Source organism: Sturnira hondurensis, unplaced genomic scaffold (assembly GCF_014824575.4).
Source record: "Sturnira hondurensis isolate 20B ecotype Veracruz unplaced genomic scaffold, ASM1482457v3 Scaffold0023817, whole genome shotgun sequence".
Taxonomy (NCBI): domain Eukaryota; kingdom Metazoa; phylum Chordata; class Mammalia; order Chiroptera; family Phyllostomidae; genus Sturnira; species Sturnira hondurensis.
Genome location: NW_028096448.1, coordinates 4735957 through 4752606, shown reverse-complemented (window position 1 = coordinate 4752606; position 16650 = coordinate 4735957). Strand labels below are relative to the sequence as shown.

Below are 16650 nucleotides of genomic sequence, written 5' to 3'. Positions count from 1 at the left end.
TCATACCACCTGCAAACAGTGACAGTTTTGTTTCCTCCCTTCCGATTTGAATGCCTTTTATTTCTTTTTCTTGTCTGATCACTGTGGCTAAAACTTCCAATACTATATTGAATAGAAGAGGTGAAAGTGGACAGCCTTGTCTTGTTCCTGATCTTAGTGGAAAAGATTTTAGTTTTTGCCTGATGAGTATGATGTTGGCTGTAGGTCTCTCATACATGGCCTTTATTATGTTGAGGAGTGCTCCTTCTATTCTCACTTTGCTGAGTGTTTTTATCATAAGTGGTTGCTGTACCTTATCAAATGCTTTTTCTGCATCTATTGATATGATTGTGTGATTTCTGTCTTTTGTTTATGTGATGTATTACATTTACCGATTTGCGAATATTGAACCATCCTTGCATCCCTTGGATGAATCCCACTTGGTCATGGTGTATGATCTTTTTAATGCATTGTTGGATGCAGTTTGCCAATATGTTGTTGAGGATTTTAGTGTCTATGTTCATCAGCAATATTGGCCTGAAGTTTTCTTTCTTTGTTGTGTTTTTATCTGGTTTTGGGATTAGGATGATGCTGGCTTCATAAAAAGAGTTTGGGAGTCTTCCATCATTTTGGGTTTTTTGAAATAGTCTGTGAAGGATAGGAGTTAGCTCTTCCTTAAATGCTTTGTAGAATTCTCCTGTGAAACTGTCTGATCCAGGGTTTCTGTGTGTCAGGAGTTTTTTTTATTTCTGCTTCAATTTCATCAGCTGTTATTGGTCCATTCAGGATTTCTGCTTCTTCTTCATTGGGTTTTGGGAGATCATATTTTTCTAGAAATTTGTCCATTTCACCTACGTTTTCAAATTTATTGGCATACAATTCTTCATAGTAATTTCTTACAATCTTTTGTATTTCTGTGGTATCAGTTGTAATCTCCTCTTTCATTTCTGATTGTGTTTATTTGGGTCCTCTCTCTTTTTTTCTTGATCAGTCTGCATAAAGGCTTGTCGATTTTATTTATCTTTTCAAAAAAAAACAGCTCCTGGATTCATTGATCCTTAGAATTGTGCTTTTAGTCTCTATGTCATTTAATTCTGCTCTGCTCTTGGTTATTTCCTTCCTTGTACTTGCTCTGGGCTGTCTTTGTTATTGTTACTCAAGTTCTTGTAAGCATAGGGTTTGGTTGTTTGTTTGAAATGTTTCTATCTTTTTTAGGTAGGCCTGTATTGCTATGAACTTCCCTCTCAGGACTGCCTTCACTGTGTCCCATAGGTTTTGGGTTGTTGTGAGTTCATTTTCATTTGTTTCCAGAAACTTTTTGATTTCTTCCCTAATTTCATTCTTGATCCATTCATTGTTTAATAGCATGCTATTCAATCTCCATGATTTTCAGTGTTTGGAGTTTTTTCTTTTGGGGTTGGTTTCTAGTTTCAGTTCCTTGTGGTTGGAGAAAATGCTTGGTATAATTTCAATTTTCTTGAACTTGTTGAGGCTTATTTTGTGTCCTATCATATGGTCCATCTTTTAAAATTTCCATGTGCATTTGAAAAGAATGTGTATTTAGCTTCTTTGGGATGAAGGGCTCTATATATATCAGTTGAATCCATTTCATCTAGGACATTGTTCATTCCCATAATATCTTTGTTCACATTTTGTTTGGAAGATCTGTCAATTTTTGACAGTGGGGTGTTCAAATCACCTACTGTAATTGTGTTTCTGTCAATATCCTTCTTAAGGTACTCTAAGATTTTCTTTATATATTTGGGTGCTCCTGAGTTGGGTGCATATATATTTACAATGTTTATGTCTTCTTGGTGGATTGTTCCCTTGAGTAGTATTATGAAGTGACCTTCTGGGTCTCTCTTTATGGCCTTTTTTGAAGTCTATTTTGTCTGATATGAGTATTGCTACTCTGGATTTTTTTCCTGTCCATTTGCTTGAAAAATTTGTTTCTATCCCCTCACTTTTAGTCTGTGATTGTCTTTTGTCCTGAGATGGGTCTCTTGTAGGCAGCATATGTATGGGTCATGCTTTCTTATCCATTCAGCTATTCTATGTCTTTTGATTGGAGCATTTAATCCATTTATGTTTAAGCTTATTATTGATAGGTACTTATTCATTGCCATTTTTGTACCTGTGTTCCTCTCTGTCTCTCACTTTTCCTTCCTTTTCTTAGAGAAGTCCCTTTAGCATCTCTTGCAGAGCTGATATGGTGGAGGTATATTCTTTTAGACTTCTTTTGTCTCGGAAGCTCTGCATTTGGCCTTCTATCTTGATTGAGAGCCTTGCTGGGTCAAGTAGCCTTGGTTGCAGGCCTCTGGTTCTCATTACTTGGAATATTTCTTGCCATGCTCTTCTTGCTTGGAGCATTTCCATTGAGAATTCAGTAGCTAATCTTATTGGGACTCCCAGGTATGTTACTTCCTGTTCCTTTATTGCTGCCTTTAAGATTCTCTCTTTGTCTTGGAATTTTCCCATTTTAATTATGAGGTGTCTGGAAGTGGGCTTCTTTCGGTTCCTCTTGATTGGGACTCTCTGTGTTTCCTGGATTTGTGTGACTTTTTCTCTCATCAAATTAGGGAAGTTTTCCATCATTACTTTGTCAAATAAGTTTTCTATCCCTTGCTCTTCTTCTTTTCCTTCTCATATCCCTATTATATGGATATTATTATGTTTCATACTGTCTTGCATTTCTCTTAATCCCTCTTTACTCTTTATGAGCCTCTTTTCCTTTTCTTGCTCTTTCTTGGTGTTTTTTCCTACTTTTTCCTCCAGCTCGCTGATCTGATCTTCTGTTTCATCAGTCCTCCTTTTGATTATTTCCACTGTGTTCTTCAGTTCAAAAATTGTGTTCTTCATTTCCTCCTGGCCCTTGTTGATAGTTTCTATTTCCCTTTTTATGTTAGTATAGTTTGCAGTGAGTTCATTGTAGTTCCCCTCTAGTTTCTGGTAGCTCATTGTCAGCTCTTTGAACTTCCTGATAACCAGTGCTTTGGATTAAATATCTGATAGCTGACTTGCCTCTATTTCATCTAGCATTCTTTCTGAGGCTTCCTTTTTTCCTTTTATTCGGGATTGTTCCTTTGTCTTCGCATCGTTTTTGAAACTCTTCTTATTAGCTTCAGCTTCTTGAATTGATTTGTTCTGGCTTCCTGGGTTTATGGTGTGAACTTCTGTGGTAGAATGCCTGTGAGATTCAATGGTGTGGTCTCCTTGACCTCCCAAGCTCACTGGTCTTGGGCTGTCCTTTAATTTGGCTCTGTGTTTGTCTTTGGGTTTTGATTGTTTTTTTGGTCTTTCTTTTGTGGGTCCTTCCCACGAGCTGGTTAACTGATGGTCCTTCTGTCCACCACCTGTTGTAATTTGTTGTGCTGGTGAGAGCAGGTTGTGTTGAAGCTAGTTCTACCGTGTGTACAAGGTTTTGAGGATTCTTTTTTGCTCTTTCTCAGTTGTTTGTATTGGGTAGTTTCTACACTATTTAGTTTTATTTCCAGATAGGTCCTGGATTGAGGTTTGTGTGGTTTCCACTCCCTCCTTCACCTCCTTCTGTAGGTATCTGTTGGTGGTTCCTTTGTTGTTGGGTTTCCTCTTCCATTGTGTATCCTGGTGTTCACCGCTTCCACCTACTCTTTTTTGTGTGTGATCAGTTGGAGGGGTAGGCAAAATGGTTTAAGACAGCATGAGAGTATTCTATGATATTTACAGTAGCAGCTGGTAGAGAAGAGATAGGAGATCGTTTGGCTATGTATAGTGTTAACTGTGATCTTCAACTCAACTAGCCACTTTTAAGAAAGAATGGAAAGAAGATAAGACTCTTGTTGTGGAGGGAAGGATTGTGAGTTGGATTCAGAAAGCAGTGAGGTTGTGGGAGGTCAGATTCTGAGGTAAGGTGAGAGTAAAGGATAGTAAATAGGTGTAGTGTGTGAGAGAATAGAGTTAACCACTACAGCGATAGAGTTCAAGAAACTGTGAAGTGGGCTAAGTTCCAGGAGGGGTGTTGTGAAGTATTTACATTTGTATGGAACAGCTATTATTTACAATAACATTAGAGCAACAATCATATGACAGAGTCTATGTGATCTGGATAATGTAAATAGGGGGTATAGAACTTTGAGTAGTGTACTAAAGGAACACAGGTGATGTGAAGGATAGTAAATTAGCAATACACTGTGGAATAGAGAACAGGAGAAACCTGTCAAATGATACAATATAACGAGACAAGCTTAGAAGACTATACAGAAAGAAGAGGAATACAAAAATACTATTAAAATAAAAGATGTAAGAATAGTGAAAAATAATAATACAAATATTCAGTAGCTTGTAGATCCTTTGCAATAGCAAAGTGAAATTTGTCTCACTGTCTCAACTGTTGGGATGCCCCATCTTTGGGTCCAACTCTGATCCTTTCACAGTTCCAAGTTTTTTGTCTCACTTTTGGGTATTAAAAAAAAAAAGGCAAGAGAAGTGAGGAAGAAGAGATAAAGTTGGAAAGAAAGGAAGGAGGAATAAAACAAGAAAAAGGAAAGAGAGGGAAAAAGTATTGAAAGATAAACAATAATAAAAATTAAAAAATAAAAGATATTAAAAAAAGAAAAAAGCACCTCTTGTTGGTTTCACACTGGCCAAGCCGGTTTTTCTGGTCTTGCTAGCTGCAGCAGGCTGAGGGGCGATTGGTATGGCCTTTGTCCTGATGTGTACTCAGCCATTCTTGCAAGCACTCTCCCCAGAGCTAGTCTGGCGCCTTTTTCCAGCGCCTTAGGTAGGGGATCCAGGTCTTCTTCAGAGCACTCTTTCCCAGGGGTTATCACTGTAGGCTGGGGTGCAGGGCCTGCACACTCAGCCAAGCTGCCTCGGTCCTGCGGGTTTAGGGGCGAACCCTTCCCAGTGCTATGGGGGAACACAGGGCCTTCCGCACAACCTCAGAAGTGCTGCCCAGCTGGGTGGGGAGTAGGATGAACAGTTGTCGCAAGAGAATCCCCCAAATAGTTTTACTTTTTGAGAAATTCCTCCTACTAAAGCCTGCCGCTCAGTACAGCCCAATTCTCCAGCGGGACTGGTGACTATTGGGGTCAGTGCCCGTCACTGGGAGACTCTCAACTCTCCCAAGCCAGCAACCACAGACTCTGCGGGTAATCATGCCCCCTGTGTGTTTGCCTCTTTGTCCTTATTCCCCTCTCTGCAACTTCAAGCAACCAGTTCTCTCCCAGTACTGCTCAAACCCTTCTTGGCCCGGGAGGAAGGGAGCAGTTGACCCAGCTCTCTCCCAAGGACTCTGTTGCAGGCCCGCCACTCCCAAAGAGTTTGTGGTAGACCCAGCGCCAGCACCAAGCACCAGGCCTGGGGCTACAGCTGCCCCAGTGCCCTCGCTGGTCCCTGGGACCTTATTGTCCTGAAGTACTTTCCTTATCGTCTGGTTTTTCAGTGTCTGCAACAATTTTTGGTGTCTTATTTTCACATATGCTGGGGTACTGTTGGCTGTTTGCTCTGTTCCTCCAGAGATTGGCCAGTTTTTCTCCTGTGTGTATGGGGAAGTGGAATCTGCTCCCTCCTACTCCATCACCACCTTCCTTAATCATTTTTCTTATTATTAAGTTGTTTTCTTTTGAAAAATATTACATGTAACGTAACAATTTATTGTGGGTAAAAGTTTTTTATATGTCAATCTATAAACATTTTATAAACAATAAAAATAAAAATATTTTATAAGTAACATTTAATAAACAATAGTTTAAAATAGAAATCCTGACAATATAAATTTTTAAGGTTCTGATACATCCATTGAATTGCTTTCACAAAGATTTTGTCAATTCACCTCTGTTCATCAGGTTGCAATAATAAATTACTGGAAACTGAAATTTATTCTCTCATAGTTCTGGAAGCCAAAATTCTAAATCAAGATTTCAGCAGCACCATGTTTTTTCACAAGGCTCCAAGGGAAGAATATTTCTTGCTTCTTCCAGCTTCTGAAGGTTGCCAGCACTCTATGGTATTCCTTGGCATTGAAGCATTACTCCAATCTCAGACTGCATCTTCACATGGACTTCTTCTTTGTGTGTCTGTGTGTCTCCTGATCTCTCTTTCCTTATGGACAATAGTCTTTGGATTTAGAGCCCATACTAATTCAATATAACCTTTATTTGACCATTTTCAAAGAACCTACCTCCAAATAACATCACATTCATAGGTTACTAGGGGTTAGGACCTCAACATATCTTTTTGAGGACACAATTTAGCCCAAAACAAATACTGTTTGAGAGTTCCTATTCCAGGTTTTGGGGAGGACTTCCAGTCAAGATGGTGGCATAGGTAAACGTGGCTTTCCTTCTCACAAAGCCACATCAAAATTACAACTAAAATATAGAACAACCATCACTCAGAATCATCAGAAATGGGATTCAGTGGAAGTGTGACAACAATGGAATTAAAGAAACCACATCTACCCAGACTGGAGGAAGGGTGGAGATGTGGAACTGGCTGGTCCCACATCCATGTGTTATGGATAAAGATTCTGGAGAGATACCTCAGGAGTGAGGAACCCCAGCCTCACACCAGGTCCCCCAGCTCAGTGTTCTAGTGCCAGGAAAGTAGGTTCTCATATCCTCTGGCTTCAAAAACCAGTGGGGATTGAGTTAATAGAAAAAACTGCTGGAGTCCCACGCAGTTCCTCTTAAATATGAACTTACTCGGACTCATTCACTCTGAGCTCCTGCAACAGGACAGCAGCTTGAAAAACGCCAGTGACATACAGGGAGAAACTGAAGTGTCTGGCATCAAGGTGAAAGCTGGGGACAGCTTTCTCCCAGAGAGAAAGGTGAGCAGAGGCCATTATTCCTTTTCTGAGCCCTCCCACCATAGAGCCACAGAACTATCAGGCTGGTTCCACATCTAAGTCTCCATCAACATGGCTAACACTGTTTGCCCTGCCATGGAGATCCCCAGAGACTATGTCCCACCCAACTTACAGGCCCACCCCATCTGCTTTTCCCTACTAATGGCTGGTCTTTGCTCATGCTTCACAACTTCCTAAATCCTCTCAAAAAGCAACAGCCAGCCCCAGTGACCACCAGCCCCCATGTTCTTGCTGAGTGGCCCCAAGCCTGGCACCAGCAGCAAATAGCCTAGGTTCATAGCTTGGCTTTGCCTGGGAATCTCCAAGCCCTGCAAAAGTAGCAGTAATCTCAGATTGCTTTGTAGCTCAGGTAGGGTGGCCCTGGGTAAAACACAGGTAGGGGCTGACCTTGGCCTGTACCACCCAAGAAACCCCAGGGCCAGTGCATCTACTGGACAGCTACAGACCACATCAGAGCACTGTTACCCTGCCCCTGCACAGCTGGTCCTCCATAGAGGGTAGAGATTGATGGTCAGTGGACACAGCCAATCCTTGCAGCTGAGTGGCCTAAGTAAATACCTCCTGTTTACCTGCCAACAGCAATTAAGGCTCAACTATATGAAGAGGGTGTACTCGGGCCACACAAAGGGCACACCTTCAGTACCCAGCTTAGGTGATAGGGGCAGCTATACCACTGGACCCTACTGCATTAGGCCATGCTACCAAGACAGGAAGTCATAGTAGCTCTACCTAATACATAAAAACAAATACAGGGAGGCTGCCAAAATGAGGAGACAAAGAAACATCACCCAAATGAAAGAACAGATCAAAACTCCATAAAAAGACCTAAATGAATGAAGAGAAGCACTCTTTCAGATACAGAGTTCAAAACACTATGTAAGTATGCTCAAGGAAACTAGTGTGCACCTCAACAGCATAAAACAGATCCATTCAGAAACAAGGATACAATAATTGAAATAAAAAACAATCTATAGGGAAATAACAGTAGGGTGGATGAAGCCAAAATCAAATCAATGATTTGGAAAATACGGAACCAAAAACAACCAGTTACAACAATAAGAATAATAAAGAATCCAAGAAAATGAGTATAGTGTAAGCAGCCTCTGGGACAACTTCATGCATTCCAACATTTGCATCATAGGGGTGCCAAAAGGAGAAGAGGAGAAAGAAATTGGTAATCTGTTTGAAAAAATAATGAAAAAAAACTTCCCTAATTTGGTAAAGAGACATGCAAGTCCTAGAAGTACAGTGAGTCCCAAACAAGATGGATGCCAAGAAGCCCTCTCCAAAACACATCATAATTAAACTGCTAAAATTTAAAGATAAAGAGAGGATCTTAAAAGCAGCAAGAGAAAATCAGTTAGTTACTTCCAGGAGAGTTACCATAAGTCTGTCAGCTGATTTCTCAGGCTAGAAGAGATTGGCAAGAAATATTCAAAGTCATGAAAGGCAGGGGCCTACAGCCAAGATTTCTTTACCTAGTGAAGCTATCATTCACAATCAAAAGGCAGATAAAGTACATCCCAGACAAGAAAAATCTAAAGGAGTTCATCATCACCAAACCATTGTGATATGAAATGTTAAAGTGACTTATTTAGGAAAAAAAAGAAGACCAAAACTATGAACAATAAAATGGCAATAAATACATATCTATCAACAATTGAATGTAAAAAACAAACTAAGCCAACAAGAAGAACAGGAAGAGAATCATGGATATGGAGAGCATTTTGGTGGTTGCCAGATGGGAGGGCATATGGGGGAGAATGGGTGAAGAGGTGAGGGGACTAAGAAGGACAAATAAGCAGTTACAGAAGATTTGGGGATGTAAAATACTATATAGGAAGTGGAGAAGCCAAAGAACCTATGCATGACCCATGGACATGAACAATGGTGTGAGGATTGCCTGAAGGAATGGGTCGAGGTTGGTAAAGGGGACAAAATGGGACAAATGTAATAGTGCAATCAATAAAGTATATTTTTTTAAAAAAGAGAAAGTCCCTGTCCCATCATGTGGTCCCCAGCAATATCACTTTATATTTTAATTGCTTTATATGCATCTTAGAATGGAAATATATTTTTATAAAGATCTTCACCAATGGTATGTGCAGGGGTGGGGGAGTCATTACTTTTCAGGGAGCTTTTAGGTTAGAGGTTTTTTAATGTAATCAGACTGGATATTTATTTATGTTAATTTTGGAATCAGTGCAGATCTGCTTTTGAGGTCTACCCATATTTCCTCTCTGCTCAGGTCTCCCCTTCTCCTCAGGGAAGAAGCATCTATCAGGAGTCATCCCGAAGATGGAAATGCTTATGAACTTGGGAGTGAGACAAATCTGGGTTCAAATCCAAGCTCTGCCACTTAGCACTGTGCCGCCTTGATCATGTACTTCATGTCTCTAGGCCTCCATTTCTCCTCTGTTAAATAATAGAAAACATGGAAAAGTCAAGCACTTAGCCCAGTACATGGTAATTGCTCAGTACATGGTAGGTATAGTTATTCATGTTTATTAATGTTATAATTACTAGTACTGTTATCACTTGCTGATTGTTCTCAGTTTTTGTGTAATAGGGTTCTGTCCCTCTGCCTGGGCACGCCATGTCTGGGCACTCTTCCTGAAACTCAAGCATTTGGTCTGACTCTAACTCTCTGCTACCTAGTCACTTCTTGTCTGGGTTTCTAACATGAACCTTGCATGCCTGGATTCTTACTCAGATGTCATTAGGTTCCTTGCAGGCTTAATTTCCACCACCAGATCTTCTCCTGATGTCAGTGGGTATCCTCTGCTACAGAAATAAGCCCAGACAGTTTGGTTTCCCCACTGCTCCCAATCCTGTTTCAGTACTCCAAACCTGACCTGCACATCCAGAATTAGCTTTGCATGGGAGCCCTTCTGCCCAGTCTGACATCAGATATTGCATGACATGTCCCTTTAGCCGGACTTTTTCTTCCTATCTGTACAGTACATTGTGATTTTTCCAGTACTCATGACCTTTCCTGGACAACACCTTTGTATTCTGTCCTAGGTCCTTTCTCTTCGTCTGTCCAATCTATTCTCTGTTCAAGTCCTGGTTTTAAGAATTAACTTCACTAGAATCATCCACATCCCTAGCTTTGAAAAGATTCTTCAGTACCATATACAGGAATTTCTAGAATGAAAAACCAAGTGACATGTCCCCAAATTCAGCAGTTTTCTGTTCAAGTATTTTCTACTCAACACAACTGGCTACAGGGAACGGAATAGGGAGATAGGGAACAGTCATCGCTTAACCAGTCTAGGGTCATCTGGATATGCACACATTCTCTTTCACTTTTAATCAGATGACAGATTACTTATTTTACTTAATAAGGCAAGAAAATTATAAAATTCATCTATATAAAGTGTATGTCACTTTGAGGTTCCTGCTTGTAGTAACTACAGTCAAATCCATTAAAGATGATTTGTACCTCTTTCTAATGTCAGAGCCATCTGCTTGACCTCCCTTCATGCATATTCATGGTATCATTAACAGCTAGGCCATGCCCCTCAGGGTCTTTCATGACCTGTATTTGTGTGGTAAAATATCTCACTTTGAGATGATGTTCCACACAAGCAAGACTTGGTTCTATGAATCAGAAATAACCTCTTTGCCCTACAACACTGTAAGCAGGTCCTAAACATTGCCAAACATCTCAAACTGGCAGACAGACACCAGTGCCTTCCTTGTTGTCCTCTCCAGCATCTTGTAAGGATCAAATCTCTCAATTCAAGAAAACAGCCAGAGTTTCAATAAATGGTTAAAAATGCTAAGACTTTGGTTGTGATCAAGGCAAATATGCAGAAGCAAGAGAAGAGATGCCTTACTGGGTCTGATTCAGTCTGTTTGGTTGTAGTTTATTTTTATAATCTGTAACTCACAGTTATCAACATTATATTATATGCCTACATACAGGTCTTCATACACACACATATGCCTATTGAAAACCCCTAAGGCAGAGTTCCCATCTTCAGATTCACAGCCTGGCACTGGTGCTGAGCTCAAGTTCAGGTTAAGAAAATAACTCTAGGGTGGAATTCTAAAAAACTGGGAGCTTGGCTGTTGTTATTGTTGTTGCTTAATTCTTAAAGACTAGCCTCTCATGGAAAATGAGATGCCATGGGAGATTCACATGACTGAAAAAAACAGTAAGTGGATGAAGGAATGTAAGGCATTTGGGAACCAAATTAGAATCATCTGAAATCTGACTGAGGCTAACAGCTAATACATGATAATTTAATTATTCTTGTTGCCTAAAAGAAAATGGGTTTGTGCTAAAGTATAAGCAGTAAAGAAAAAGCTTATTCACAGCACCTACAGAACTGCATGACATGTGAATTATTTGCTACCATCATCGAGGAACAGGAAGAGATTGGTAATAAAGTAAAGGAGGCTGATCTCCTCAGTCTTCAGAGGACCAGGCCCACATAGCTGAGCTACATGGCCAAGACTAACTATGATTTTGTTGTAGAAAAGGTGTGAAACTAGAAATTAGGTCTCTGACTCCGAGTTGCAGCCTTACATCAAAAGGCATTTCATTCCCTTCCCACTATGCTGATGGCCTCATAAATCAGTCACTCTTTATACCTCTCTCTCTTGGACCTCACCCCAGAGCTTCCACTGGCCTTTTGGCTCTGTGAAATGCTGAAATGCTGCTCTTCTGACCAGCTGGCGGGTGGGAGGCAACTTGTTGTCATTCTCTGCAAAGGGGGAAACAGTATTTTCTCATGCTCCTGGGACTCTCAGCAAGGCTGACAAAGTGAAATATGAGCTTCACTCTGCTTCTGAGTAAATAAAAGCCTAGTAGTCTACAACTCTTAGTTATTTTTCTGCATCATAGTCTCTCATCCAAGAATTGAGACCTATATTAATCTCCCTTTTCCTTGAAACCCATGCCCATGCCTTCATTCTTGAGAGTGTTCCTTATGCCAAAGAACTGTCACCAGGGTTTACCTTTTCTTCATATTGTTCAGTAACTACTGTGTATTGACCTGGCTACAACAAGCGTGAGGCCTTTAGAAATGTGTGGCCCATCCTAATGTTCAGCCCCTATTCATTTATTTGATCTTTTAGCCAACATTTTTTTCAGCTTCCTTTCACTATTCTGTGGATTATAAATTTAAAGCTACAAATACATAATTGACACCATCAAAAAGTTCAAATTCATACAGAAAATGCAGAGGGAAGAAAGTTTAAAATAAGTCAGAAAGAATAGCTAGCATATATGCAATATAATTTCAGGAGACTTCCAGCCTTATGAGAGTCTTTTTTCACATTTAAAAAATTATTGTTCAAGTATAGTTGTCTCCATAGTTCCTCCCCACCAATCCCCCTCAACCCAGCCATCTCCAGTTCCCTAATTGAAGGTTTGAAATTCTTATGTGTGTTTAAAAGTACTTTGTTATGAAAATAAAGAGAAAATTCCCTGTAATCATTCAGAATGAGGCAGAGGGGAGGAAAGTTTGCCTAAAGAGGAGCAAAAACAGACTCTACACTGATGGTTGGGAAATAACAGGACATCATTCCCAGAGTTTTAAGAGGAAAAGCCTGTAACTCAAGAATTCTATTCTCAGTTAAACAGTTGTGTATAAAATAGGATTGCCAGATTTAGAAAATAAAAAGAGATACCAGGCACTCAGTTAAATTTAAATTTCAGATAAACAATGAATATGTTTTTAATATAAATATGTCCAAATATTACATACTTATACTAAAACACGTTCATTGTCTATCTGATACTCAAATGTAACTGGGTGTCATGTATTTCATCTGACTTTTTATTTAACAACCTCAATATAAAAGACACTTTAAATTTCAAATATTAAAGAACTCAAAGATTCAGCACACCCTGTATGTATTTCCTAAAACAGCTACTTGAGATATTCACAAAGTAAAAAATTTAAAAATTTGAATAAGGACATCATGGTTTAAGGGGGCGAAGGACTAACAGTAAACATTACAACTAAGTTTAAAAACTGTACATATGGTTAAAGTTCTAGGAGAAGTTACATATTATTTAAATATGATTATTTAAAACTAACAAAACCCGGGACTTCCGCCAAGATGGAGGCATAGGTGGAAACACTGTGCCTTCTCCCACAACCAAGTTTGAATACAATGAAGGTTTGGAGAACAAAGACACAGCCAAAGGACAGAAAATTGAATTATACGGAAGTCCGACTACATCTAACCATTCAACAGGGACGGTAAGACAGGCGGAGCCAGCAGCGAGCAGGGTCGGTCAGGACAGATCCCCCAACCTAGGCGTGCAGGCAGCCTGGACCCAGTCAGGGTGTGGGGCAGACTGACCCCGGTCGCACATTCTCGAACAGTGAGATGGACCATGCAGGCTCCAGGGGGTGAGGGCTGATGGCGGTGGCACACTCGAATGCAGTGGAACAAAACGCATGGGCCCGGTGACAGTGGCAGCTACGGCACCGGTGGGGGCCGCAGCGGCAGGTGGCACATGGGACGCCATTGTTCCTCTTTGACCCTGCCCCCACATACAACGTCACAACCCAGCTACTTAGTTGCCCTGCTCTAGTGAACACCTTAGGGCTCCGATCCTGCTACTTAACAGGCATGAACAGCCCAAAAGATGGTGCAAGAAGAACTCAAAGTCCCAGAGCCGATTAACTCTCAGCGACTGAGAAATTGCCAGCCTCTCAGAAACACAATTCAAGACACTGTTTACCAGGATGCTCACAGAACTGGTTGATTATAGTCACAAATTAGAGGAACATATGAAGGCTAAACTAATTGAAATGAAGGGAGATGTCCAGGAAACCAATAGCGATGGAAAGGAAACTGGGACTCAAATCAATGGAATGGACCAGAAGGAAGAACAAAACATCCCACCAGAAAGGAATGAAGAAATGAGAATTCAAAAAAATGAGGAGAGGCTTAGGAACCTCCAGGACATCTTTAAACGTTCCAACATCCGGATTATAGGGGTACCAGAAGGGGGAAAGAAACAGCCACGAGTGGAAAACTTATTTGAACAAATAATAAAGGAGAACTTCCCCAGTCTGGCAAAGGAAATAGACTTCCAGGAAATCCAGGAAGCTCAGAGAGTCCCAAAGAAGTTGGACCCAAGAAGGAACACACCAAGGCACATCATAATTACATTAGCCAAGACTAAAATGAAGGAGAGAATCCTAGAAGCAGCAAGGGATAAGGGGACAGTCACCTACAAAGGAGTACCCATCAGACTGTCAGCGGATTTCTCAAAAGAGACCTTACAGGCAAGAAGGGGCTGGAAAGAAGTATTCCAAGTCATGAAATCCAAAGACCTACAGCCAAGATTGCTTTATCCAGCAAAACTTTCATTTAGAATGGAAGGACAGATAAAGTGCTTCTCAGATAAGGTCAAGTTCAAGGAGTTCATCATCACCAAGCCCTTATTATATGAAATGCTAAAGGGACTTATATAAGAAAAAGAAGATGAAAAATATGAACAGTGAAAGGACAGCAAACACACAGTTATTAACAACCACACCTAAAACAAAAGCAAACCAAGAGGACAGCTAGATCAGGAGTGGAACCATAGAAATGAAGAACACATGGAGGGTTAGCAACAGGGGGGTGGGAGGAGGAGAAGGGGGGAGAAGGCACAGAAAATAGCATAGAGGGTAGGTAGAAAATAGATAGGGGGAGGGCAAGAATAGCAGGGGAACTATAGAATCTAAATAACTTGAGACACGTGGTTATAAACTAAGGGGGGAGAATGGTGGGGGAGGGAGTGTGCAGGTGGAGGGGAATGAAGGGGGGGAATAGAACAACTGTAATGGTATAATCAATAAAATATAGTTTAAAAAATAAATTTTAAAAAAACTAACAAAACCCTAACAATTTAGAATCTATGATCTTAGATAATGTCACCAAGAAGTGAATGCGGTCAATAAACAGGGACAAATTTTAAGCATATGCAGAGCACATTTCACACAGGGCAGCAAGCTTAGAAAGAAATGATAACACAGCTTACTTTGTACGGGCTGATTGCGTGTGTTACATCATTTCACTTAATTATCTCACTTGATTCTCACACAAGCCTGAGAGAGTTGAAAGAGTTAATAAGGTAAGCAAGCACACATAGTTGGAAAGCGAGGCTCAGAGGATCACCCCATGTTTAGCCACAAGTAGCAACATCTTTTCTCTAAGTTCACAGGCTCATTCCAAACTAAAAGGAAGTGTTCTGTTAAATCTGCCCAACTCTCAAACCCAGTTCATTGTTAAATAAGAGGTCAGAGAAGCCAGTCCTACTTAATAAATATTTGTTGCTTGAGTAACCTTTTTTGGTAAATTGAGGGATTGTATTGTGTGAGTTCCATGAGCCCAATCATATTCCCTGCAGTATCCAGAAACAGTATGAAACATAACCTCTGTCTTCTGGGTTTGTAATCCATAGAGGAAGCAGCTTCTCGCATCTCTTCTGGACACAAGTGCCTTTCATTCTGAAAAAGTATGTCCACTCTGTAGCTCTCATCAGAGCTTCATTCTCACAGGGAGAGAAAAGAAAATGAGTGGAATATGATCCTGCTGCTGTTAGAGAAGCTGGCTAGGTAAGAAAAGACCCTCCAATTTGGGCTGCCACCTAAAAGACTTTGGAGATTTGAGTTGCACTCCAGTCCCCAAAGATGATCTCTACAAAACCCGATAGTGCACCTCGCTCAGGGGACCTTGCCAACCACGAACTGTCTGAGGTAGTTAGCAGAACAGTGTCAGGTGGCTACAGCTGTGTCACAGAGGGAGGACACCACAGCCTGGCAATTGGTACCATTAGTGGCCATGCCCACCACTGCCCAGACCTCTATGTGACCTAGGTTGATGCTCTCGCCACTTCATCTGGAAATCTCCATGGAAAGCCCGTTTTATTTCTCCTCAGAGAAGTACAAAACAAGGTACCACAGCTCTGAGGATTTCCCTGAATCAAATCTTATAGCTCTTTCCCAAGTACCATGTATAGTGGTCTGAGAGATGTGGACCCTCCTGACCAATTTATTTTAAAGAATTATATCCAGTATTTTTCCATGAGAGACATAGGTAGACCTGGTATTCAGAAGGTTATGGAACAGTCATTCAATCTACCAATTGGCATTTACCCTACCCTGGCTCCAGCTACAGGAACCCCTGCTTGTAGGGAAAATGACCAATAGAGAAGGCATGCATATTACTGAGGAAACGCATAATACAGCTTTCGGTCAGCTCTGGATCTTGTTGAAGTCAGTCCTCAGCCGGCTGCTTCAGCGGATGCACACAGGCTGTAGCTGGCCTGATAGTAGTTGTGATTGCTTCATGTTTTAGTCAAACCGGGGAGGGTGGGCAAAATGTCTGTAACCAACTTCCTACTCCCAGTATACCAGTAAATCAGAAAAATGAAAGATGTGTGAGAATCCAGGAAACACTTTGTGCTGACACATATTCATCACGCTGGGCACTCTAGAGTAATAAGGTGTTTGAGATGAAAAGAAATTTTACTGCCTTAATGAGAACATTTGCTGATTCTCACAATTAAAAAATTTCCTTTTCCTCTTCACTTTGGTAACCAACAATACCACTGTAAATGTAAAAAACATATAATGATAATAAAACAAAATAAAGTTCACTTACATCAACATATATGGGACAACTTGAAAACCTCAGAGAAGGACTGTTTTTGAGCCAAAACATTACAAAATAATATTCACAGAATGATTCTAATTTTTAAAATCTGCATTTTTTAGTTGTGTTTATTTTTAATGGTGCTTATTTTTAGTCTGGAAGGATGTTGACTTTTTAGAGAAGCAGATGAGAGACAAGGCTCTCAG

General features: G+C 40.6%; 1 pseudogene; it reads left to right on the top strand.

Annotated features, from left to right (window-relative positions):
- The first annotated feature begins 11170 nt into the window (after positions 1-11170).
- LOC118981219 (arginase-2, mitochondrial-like) lies at positions 11171-16286 on the top strand (annotated as a pseudogene).
- The last annotated feature ends 364 nt before the right edge of the window (positions 16287-16650 follow it).